The sequence below is a fragment of the Sinocyclocheilus anshuiensis genome, unplaced genomic scaffold (genome assembly GCF_001515605.1).
Source record: "Sinocyclocheilus anshuiensis isolate Anshui unplaced genomic scaffold, SAMN03320099.WGS_v1.1 scaffold915, whole genome shotgun sequence".
Classification (NCBI taxonomy): Eukaryota; Metazoa; Chordata; class Actinopteri; order Cypriniformes; family Cyprinidae; genus Sinocyclocheilus; species Sinocyclocheilus anshuiensis.
The window spans coordinates 34,712-45,557 of NW_015542378.1; the positions used below are offsets into that span (position 1 = coordinate 34,712).

The 10,846-nt window shown below is 37.9% G+C and overlaps 1 protein-coding gene and 1 long non-coding RNA gene across 3 annotated transcripts in view; one reads left to right on the forward strand and one right to left on the reverse strand.

Annotated features, from left to right (window-relative positions):
• Positions 1 to 10,846, forward strand: part of LOC107692457 (protoheme IX farnesyltransferase, mitochondrial-like) — a 52,376-nt gene that overhangs the window by 8,930 nt on the left and 32,600 nt on the right. The gene's annotated exons all lie outside the window — the stretch shown is intronic.
• LOC107692453 (uncharacterized) overlaps positions 10,761 to 10,846 on the reverse strand; it is a 20,108-nt gene continuing 20,022 nt past the window's right edge. For both annotated transcript variants that reach the window (XR_001634646.1, XR_001634647.1), the window contains exon 3: positions 10,761 to 10,843. This is a non-coding gene — a long non-coding RNA (uncharacterized LOC107692453). The remainder of the gene's footprint in view (positions 10,844 to 10,846) is intronic.

Below are 10,846 nucleotides of genomic sequence, written 5' to 3' on the forward strand. Positions count from 1 at the left end.
GAAAGAGCCTGTGTCTAGCCTTGGTTTTACGTGGTGGATGTGTACACATTTAACTGCAGCCTTAGTAGTGCGTCATAGTAGACAGCAGGGGTGTGTGGTATGACCAAAATCATATATCACGGAATGAGTAATAAGACTGTAGCTGTATATATATCAAGTATTTTTGCTGGATTTTCAAAGAATGGTTGATAATTATATGTAGTCATATGTGGTAATGTCGAGTTTTGGATTATCAGGTGAATTACATTAAATTTATTTTACATTTTTTGGGAAATGGGATGTTAAGTTGTTACGTTACGTAAAGTTACGTAAGTTAAGTTCTTTTTTGGAACTTGGATTTATATCAGGGGTGTCAAACTCAATTCCTGGAGAGCCGGATCCCTGCAGAGTTTAGATTCAACCCTAATTAAACACACCTGATCTAACTAATCAAGTCCTTCAGGCTTATTTGAAAACTACATGGTATGTGTGTTGGAGCAGGGTTGGAACAAAACTCTGCAGGGCTCTGGCCCTCCAGGAATTGAGTTTGACACCCCTGACTTATGTGTACATTATATTACATTACATTATAATATATTACATCATAACAAAGTTAAAAACGAGAGAAACAAAACTGTAAAACTGTTTGTGATGCATCTCATTTTGTATTTTCTCAATGTTTACTCAATATTATTATATATTACTTAATGTTTTATTGTGTCTCTTGCATTTAAAGGGTTAGTTCACCCAAAAAAAAAAATTAGTCCATAAATTACTCACCCTCAAGTCATCCTAGGTGTATATGGCTTTCGTCTTTTAGACGAATCCAATCTGAGTTATTTTAAAATTGGCCTTTGATCTTTCAAGCTGTTTAATGCCACTCAGCGGGTGTTGCAGTGCATCAGTCCAAAAGAAGTTAAATGGTGCATGCGCAACGCCTACGTCATCCGCCCGGAGCTGCTTCCGTGTACAACAGTAAGCGCAAGCTAGATTAAATTGATCATTACGTTTTAAATATGGTTATTTTTCTAACAAAAACGCATCGATTTGCTACAGGAGGACTTTGTTCACCCCCCAGTGCTGTGTGAGATACTTTTTATTAAGGATGGGCGCTTTTTATTTAACTTCTTTTGGACTGATGCACTGCAACACCCGCTGAAGTCATTTATAGGCTAATTTTCATTTTTGGGTGAACTAACCCTTTAAAGACATTTAAAGTCGTCCGGCCTACTTATTATGGGTCCAATATACTGAAGGTTTAGCAACAGTTCTACCAACTGACACATTTATACAGCCATACTGCCCAAAAATCATATGCAAAAATACAAAGTCATGGGTTTTAACCTTACCAAAAAAAAAAAAAAACAAACCAGTTGAGAACCACTGCTCTATAATGTCTTAATCTGCTGTTGTAATGATGTAGCTTTAAGGTCATCTTAAGTAGAGTTTCATGGGCGTTCTGTTGATTGCTATAAAAACTTTACCCTGAATTCCACTTAATTTGATAATTGGGTCCAAAGAGGCTTTTTTTCCCAAACTAAAGGTTAGGAATCAGCTGTCGGGTGAAAGGTCCACAGCAAAGAAAATACTTCTTGTGCAGCCTCTTGCCAACAAGGAAATTTTTCCCACTGCGTTTTTGTGAGGTGTCAATTCAGTGTTGTTTTTGTAAATCCTGTCCTGGTATTTCAAGGGTGGTTTTGTGTCATATCTCCTGTTTAAATAGACTTGTGTGAGTGTGCGGTGGGTTGTCAGAGGATGGCAAGCATCTGACAAGCCGAAGCAAAACACACCTAGTTCCTTGACCCCTTCTCTACGCCTCACCTCACTTCCTTTGCCTTTCTTTTTTAGGGATGTGTTTTTGTCAACTAGTGGGTGGGTTCTCTGAACGACTAGTCAACTAGACAGTCTTAAGAAACCTTGTATAATTGTGTGCTATTCATATAGGGTTTATTAAAAAACTTTGGAGTTGCTTTGCAAAAAAGCATCTGCCTCTAGAAATAGAATGTAATGCAGAGTGTATTGTTGTATTTGTAAGGCTGGTTTAAATTGCAAGTGTTGGATAAATTACACTGGGTACCTGATGTCAGATTTGTTTACGCTGTGCAAATACAGTGCAACAGGATAACAGACATATTGTATACAGTCTGTCTCTTTGTTCCCGAAGCCTCAAGCACTTTTTGAAGTCTTAGAGCTCTGTATGCATGCAGAAACTGTGACGTGATTGCCATCGAATCTGCTAGCGGCTTGTACAAAGACAAATTCCTGATGCGTATGTATCCTACTGACACAGTTTTGCATTACACGTGGCTAATGAAAGCCATTCTAATTGCATTGCATTTTATTTGGGGTGCCATCTACGTGATGTGAAGACCAGCTTTGTTTTTCTTGTTTTCATAGTAAAACCCAGCAGCTGGTAGAACGCCGCCACAAATCACATGCCATGTGGTGATTGTAGTAACTCTCTGATCTTATTCTTCCTGACTCATCTTGTGTAATGTGACAGGTCTTGGGCACACCCATACCTGACGGTAACTGATCCCCTCTCTTAACTCATTCCTTTGGGTTTTTATAACTCCAGAGAGGAAAATAAAAGAAGAATGACGTCCTTAGATGTGGTGCCAGTTTGTCTCCCTATTCCATGATCAAAGATGATCCTTTTCAAACTTGTAGAGTCCACTAAACATACGACAAACAAATCAAAGTTAAGGTGGATCCCTTTAAGCTTTTCTGTCTGCGGATTGAACATCAAACACCAAGCAGGTATCTCAGGAGCCAGTCGAGTTCGTCTCCATTTGTGTTTACTTGTGACCGTGATGAGATTTACTTTGAGACAAAAACGACAGGCCAGGGAATCAGTGGATGTAGCTTTTAGCCTTTGGTTCCTTTGAGTATTTCCTGAAGTCACATTGCAATTGTGTGGTTTCTCATTTCAGTGTAACCTTGTTTGGAAACTGTCAGGAATGCTGTAAAAACCCAGAATCCCCTAACAATGGCCAGCCAAAGTTGATACTGCATTCTGCCAAGGGACACAATGTTCTGTTGTATCTATGTATGTCACATACAGTTACGTCTTTTGTGATTTTGGATTTGGACTTTTAAATATATTTAAATTTTTAAAGGTACAGTGATTTCTGCTGCACTATTAGCACTAAACAGAATTGCAGTTTTGTATGTTTTCTGAGGAAAATGGGTCACGGCTTGATGACCATGGGAAAATGTGTGTCCCATGGCCAAACCAGTTGAGAACCACTGCTCTATAATGTCTTAATCTGCTGTTGTAATGATGTAGCTTTAAGGTCATCTTAAGTAGAGTTTCATGGGCGTTCTGTTGATTGCTATAAAAACTTTACCCTGAATTCCACTTAATTTGATAATTGGGTCCAAAGAGGCTTTTTTTCCCAAACTAAAGGTTAGGAATCAGCTGTCGGGTGAAAGGTCCACAGCAAAGAAAATACTTCTTGTGCAGCCTCTTGCCAATATAAGCTTTATTGTAGAAGTTAATTATGAATTATGAAATTACTTTTTAATGCTAATAATAGTATAATTGTTTTATATTTTTAAGTTTAAGTTAAATATATTTGAATGACTTTTTAGGGAGTTTGTTTATGTAGTATGAACAACAGCAGAAATATTTTTAATGATCTCGTCTCTTGAACAAGTTGCAGAATGAAAAGTGTAATTATACTTCATTATTTAATCTTCTTAATAGCCCTATCACATCTCAGTAGCTTTAATGTTGTTTTGGACCTTTTTGTAATGACGTTAATCGTCTCAAAAAGCATTTAAAGGTGTTCATAATTAATTCTGAGCTTTCCATGTTGAAATGATCTTGTAAATTCCCTGCTGATATAAAATGATCTAAACCTTCAGGAGGTTCTGCACCTTCTACTTCATATGAGGAGCTCTCGAGAGATATTCAGATGCAAATTTAAAAGCGTGACTTCGAGAAGCGGCATATCAAATCCCCCTTTGAAGTAATTTATGGCTCTGTAAAACATTCATTCCTGTTGTGTTCTGCATTTGATCAGGGTTGTACAAGTGCTCAACATCTCTGTTTCTGCTTCATGTAATAACGTTAATTGTAATAGTTCTCACACGATTGCTGATTTCATTAAATAGATGATTTACATTGGCTTGTCATTGTGTTTTTGTACCAATTCTGACTGATTTGCTGTTCTCTAATGAGGCCTGCTATGAAATTTTAATGCCTAATCTATAAAGAAAACGTCCTGGTTCGTGGACGACCTAACGTCATCGGATTAACAAGAACAGCACCCATCACAAGGCAACCAAATAATCACATCTCCATATCTGACAGCACAGAATGTTTTTCCGCATAGGGTTTCCTGTAGATACGACAACTGAAGGCCTTCACTATCCCACGAGGCTTCTTGTTCTGACTGTAGGCATCTCACCCTTAATCCTGTGTGACATAGACAGAAGAGTGATTGTCGCCTGCTTGTAGTTTACATGCATTTTTAAAATCCATATTTGCATGCGTAGGGTGGCTGCTTCAGAAGCAATGTACTGTAACCGAGTGAGAGCAAGAGAGAAAATTGGAGGGAAATATTGGAACATAAAACTTGATCTAATAGAAATGGAAACCATTATTTTATATTGTAATAACATTTTGCAAGATTACGTTTTTTTTCTGTATTTTTGATCAAATAAATGCAGCCTTGATGATTCATTTGCAAAAACCGATAACTCTATTTTTTTTCAGAAATCACGTTTTTTTTTATTGCGCATTCAAAGTAATATCAATCAAACTTCAGTTGGGTTGTTTTGATTAAGTAATAATAACAAAACAAAAAAAAAAGAATACAGCTAACTAACACAATAAAACACAAATAAACTCTATGGATATGATTACACACAATACAAAGAGCTTTTCCCTCACCATTGTAACGCGCTGCTTTTGCAAGGTTCCGTGAAAACGTTTCAGCTTTTATTTTCCTTTTTCGCCCTGAAGAAGATATCACAGGTTCATCAAGTTCATAGAAATTATCCATTCTCGATCACTTTTAGTCAGCTTTGACGAAACTCCTCTTAGCTAGCACGTATTTTCAAAGTGAAAGTAGCCTTGTCACCTGACCTGAATACAGCACGCTGATTCGCTAAAATTGACTTTTCGGCTTCTGTTCAAAAACAACAAGGGGCGCTTGTCAGCTTCTGCAGTAAAAAGTGAACTCGCGATGCCTTGAAAGTGGACAAAACCGACTTTTTTGACAAAACGTGTTTAGGGTTCAGATTGCGCTAGATGTGGAGAATAATGCACGGCAATCATTTTTTTTGAAAGTGGCGTTTATTGTTTTTTTGATAATGAACTCTTCATATATTAATTTGGTGCTCAAGTAACATTTCTTCTTATTATCAATGTTGAAAACACTTGCTTAATATTTGCTGCTTGATAAGAACAGTAATGTTTCGAAATAGCAATCTTTTGTAGTATTATAAATGTCTTCACGGTTACTTTTGATCAATTTAATGCATCCTTGCTGAATAAAAGTATTAATTTCTTAAAAAAAAAAAAAAAGAAATTACTGACCCTGAACGGTAGTGTATATATTTGTAATATATAAATGTGTGTAATTATATTACCTTTATCTACTACAATTCACAATTTTTGATATCTATCTCATGTTAGCTGACAGCATCTTTTAAATCTTAATTTGGGCCACATTTAAAGTTTTGAGTCGTAACCTCTCCCTCTCTGGACACATCTGTTTAAGCTCTGGCATTCTTGACAGCTCTTTCTGTCCCTCAGGACTTGTGTTACCATCGTTCTTCACATTAGGGGTCCCGCGCTGCGGTGCAGAACCTCTGGAGGAGCTATAAGTTGTAACCAGATGCCCCCTAAGACATCACACCAGCCCGTCTCGTTTTGAAGCACCCCATCCTGCAGTTTTATCTGTTGCCCCATGAGATGCAGTGACAGATGATACATTTTCAAACGGGTTGCAAATTCCACTGGCATGACGACATTGTGGTCTGTAGGTTTACTGCCGTTGCATCCTCAAAGCAAGACCGTCTGGCATAAGAGCAGCTCTTTAAAGACATCCCTTTGTTCCTTTTTGCCTTGTCTTTAACTTTTTCGTGCATGCTAAGACTGCAAAATGTCAATGACAGCTCTGTTAAAATTGCCCAAAAAGTGCCTATGGCGTTCGTTTAGGGGTTCATGCTGTACTGGATCAATTATTTATGAATCTTTTATTCCCGTCGGTAATCGCATTGGTTCCACTGTACAATGTGACCGGCTCCTTGAAAGTGCATTCTTGCCATCACGCCGAATGAGTGCGCGAAGCGAGACCACCAAGGTGATCCCTCCATTTAATAGATGCTTAAATTGAGAGCCTGTTTAACACTTCTTCCTTAACAATAGGGATGAGTCACCTCCACTTTCATTTCTGCCGTAAGCTTTGAATCCATTGGGGAGGGTGGCATGAAAAGACAGACTCTTAAGAAGTGGGCGATCTCTGATCAGATGGCACAGTGGCACACAGGCTGTTCAATGGCCTATTTCACAGTGTTCAGGATAAGAATGAATATTTAAATGTCAGTCCATGTTAAACTGTACAATATGGGATATTACGCTTCAGGCTCCATATGTACACAAGTGCTGAAGCTGTGGCATTGTTCTAGTAAATGTCAGCCACAAAACATGGTATTGTCACAGAAAATTTGATACCATAATTTGTTCACCATTTGGGTTGGATTTCATTTTCTTTTGCATATTGAAAATAGAGAAGCGTATTATAGATATTCCATCGTTTTTTGGCGTTAGCGGCAGCCAGGCTGTTTACGGCAAAGTCTACTGCAATTTGATGAAGACTGTGAAGGTTGCACATAATTTTTGACCTTGCACTTCTTTCATTCTGGGAAGAAACACTCATTACTAAGGATACACCGATATTACAGTTCTCTCCAAAAAGTCGACACTCAGTTTCATGATATTGCCAATATTACAATTCAGTACAAGTAAAAATAAATTGTTGATGTTAATATATAGCTTATTAATAATAATGTAACATTAAAAAAAAAAAAAAAAAAGAATAATTTTTTTTTTATTTAAATGATGTTCCTTTTTGCCTTGTCTTTAACTTTTTCGTGCATGCTAAGACTGCAAAATGTCAATGACAGCTCTGTTAAAATTGCCCAAAAAGTGCCTATGGCGTTCGTTTAGGGGTTCATGCTGTACTGGATCAATTATTTATGAATCTTTTATTCCCGTCGGTAATCGCATTGGTTCCACTGTACAATGTGACCGGCTCCTTGAAAGTGCATTCTTGCCATCACGCCGAATGAGTGCGCGAAGCGAGACCACCAAGGTGATCCCTCCATTTAATAGATGCTTAAATTGAGAGCCTGTTTAACACTTCTTCCTTAACAATAGGGATGAGTCACCTCCACTTTCATTTCTGCCGTAAGCTTTGAATCCATTGGGGAGGGTGGCATGAAAAGACAGACTCTTAAGAAGTGGGCGATCTCTGATCAGATGGCACAGTGGCACACAGGCTGTTCAATGGCCTATTTCACAGTGTTCAGGATAAGAATGAATATTTAAATGTCAGTCCATGTTAAACTGTACAATATGGGATATTACGCTTCAGGCTCCATATGTACACAAGTGCTGAAGCTGTGGCATTGTTCTAGTAAATGTCAGCCACAAAACATGGTATTGTCACAGAAAATTTGATACCATAATTTGTTCACCATTTGGGTTGGATTTCATTTTCTTTTGCATATTGAAAATAGAGAAGCGTATTATAGATATTCCATCGTTTTTTGGCGTTAGCGGCAGCCAGGCTGTTTACGGCAAAGTCTACTGCAATTTGATGAAGACTGTGAAGGTTGCACATAATTTTTGACCTTGCACTTCTTTCATTCTGGGAAGAAACACTCATTACTAAGGATACACCGATATTACAGTTCTCTCCAAAAAGTCGACACTCAGTTTCATGATATTGCCAATATTACAATTCAGTACAAGTAAAAATAAATTGTTGATGTTAATATATAGCTTATTAATAATAATGTAACATTAAAAAAAAAAAAAAAAAAGTATAAATTTTTTTTTAATTAAATGATGTGTAATATTTATTGTTTTCAAATTTGTATTATTTTATTTATTTTTTATATAAATTTTATATAAATGTATAATTTCAAATATATAATAAATGTAATTAAAGTTTAATGACTTTTCTCTCCCCAAGAAGCACATGAATAATGTGTACCGCTGCGGCCTGTTTATTGTGGCTTGATGAAAGTGCTTCACGGGTTAGGGGTTGCTCAAAGGTCTTGCAGATGCCAAATGAATGCTATGTCACGGCGATACGATTTCGCTGAGGTCTTCAGAATCACACAGTTTTTCTTTTGGAGGGGGTAATCTGCTCTACCGGTGTCAGTTTTGATATCCCTTGACCTTATTTAAAGTCAAAAGTTGTGGTCAGGCCAAAAAAATAATCCTCTGCATTTTTTCCTTTGGCTTGTATTGTGCAATAACTATTGCCTTTCACCTTCAGGCATGTTACATTTATACAGGGTTAGTCCTGCATTCTGATGAAGTGCTAGTCATAGTGGGATTTGTTGTTTTGAGCAATGGACAATTTGTGGTCCTTTTGGTCAGCCTTGGGCTACCTTTTATTTATTCAGACTTTCAAGCATTTGTGGGTTCATTGGTGCTCTTGTGGTTTGTCTTTTCTCGGGTCCTTTTGTTTGTGGTTTAGGCATTCACCCATGTGAGACTTGTTTGCATGTCTGTGAGGCTTCATTGACTTCATCTGTCACCAGCCACACAGGTAGAGTCAAAACCAGACGGGATCTTGACAAAGGAAAGACAACAAACCTTCCCCTGGGGATTCACTTCTAGAGGTGGAGCCGTACATCGTCGGCACGTTTGATCAAAGGGGTTTCACACAGCGTCGGCACCCTCGCACACGAGATGTCTCACCCAGCTCTCATCACTTTATCATCCTTTTGTTGATGTGTAAGAGTACACATCAACACAAGAGAAGAGCTTGCCAGGCGGTTTATGTTCATGTTAGCAGAGGTTACAGGTCTGGACATGGCGCTGCTATTGATAGTTTTCACGTGACGTCACACCCTTATAGGAACGCCCACCTGGAGGGCAAAACGAAGATTGCTCCACTAACCGCCAGTTATTTTTACGCAGTTTGCGTTAAGTAGTAATGTAGTAAAATGCAGATATTAAAAGGCAAAATTCAGTAAACACCTTATTGCTTTTGTATATTTTGTACAGGCAAGCAAATGAAGCCAGAATATAAACGCAATGTGCAAAGTTTCACGTTAAATGGTTTCCCATAGAAAACCATTAGAATGAAAACACTGAACCATTAAAAAGCAGATCATATGGGTTTTTGAAAAATATCTCTTTTGCAGTTTATAACGTAGCTATCCTTAAATGAAAACAATCTGCAAAGTTGTTGATCAAAAAAGTGCATGATAAATAAAGATACTGTCTCTCAAAAGAGATTCGATTCTGAATCGCCTTAACGAGTCGTCATATTTTCGAATCTTTTGCCTGTTTACCGGTATACGTCACTGGGTAACACATTTGCATAATCCCCGCCTGCCCGCGAAATACGAACTGTCCTGCAAAGTTCAGCTCCAACCCTAATCAAACACACCTGAAGCAACTAATTAAGATCTTCAGGATCACTTAAAAATTAAAGGCAGGTGTGTTTGATTAGAGTTGGAGCTAAAATTTGCAGGACAGTCGATCACCAGGAGCAGGGTTGGGCATCCCTGATGTAGACTGACGTTGTTCAGATTACTTAATTTAATAATAAATAATGTAGTGTAGCGCACAGACTTTATAATCATTGTGAAATTGCTGTTTATCTTGCTGCACCGGCAGTTATAGGGTTAATGCGGGAGAGACGAGCGAGTTAGTTAGGCTGGTGCGCCTGTGATACAGCTGTTCTGTGTTCTAAAAGTTAAGACAGAGTGTCTTTTGTCTGTCGTTCTTCAAACATTACAGTAGTCATATTTTGGTTTACAAACTGTATTGTTTCATCAGTTAGTCACGTTAGTACTCGGCTAACGTACCCACCATTATTGTTTTAAGTGTTTAACGTTACAGTTTAGCAGCTAAACTTTAGCTGTGGGCACGATTCGCTTGCATAAGTGTTTTTGTATTTTATGCCATTATTATAAGAACGGATTGGAGCACTATATTATTGTTTTATGTAAAGGTGCTTTGTCAATGGTAGCGCTCGCTAACTTGCTCAAGGACTAGTGATGTCCGGTTCGCGAACGAATCGTTTAATTTAACCGGTTCTTCTTAGTGAACCGGTTGAACCAGTTCATCAAATCGGACTGAATCATTTGAAACAATCCGCGTCTCCAGTAAGCATTAATCCACAAATTACTTAAGTTATTCACTTTTTTAACGTGGCTGACACTCCCTATCCCTGATGTAGACTGACGTTGTTCAGATTACTTAATTTAATAATAAATAATGTAGTGTAGCGCACAAACTTTATAATCATTGTGAAATTGCTGTTTGTTTTGCTGCACCGGCAGTTATAGGGTTAATGCGGGAGAGACGAGCGAGTTAGTTTGGCTGGTGCGCCTGTGATACAGCTATTTTGCGTTCTGATTAAAAGTTAAGACAGAGCGTCTTTTGTCTGTCGTTCTTCAAACAGTACAGTAGACATATTTTGATTTACAAACTGTATTGTTTCATCAGTTAGCCACGTTAACACTCGGCTAACGTATCCACCATTATTGTTTTAAGCGTTCACAGTTTAGCAGCTAAACTTTAGCTGTGGGCACGATTCGCTTGCACAAGTGTTTTTGTATTTTATGTCATTATTATAAAAACGTATTGGAGCACTATATTCTT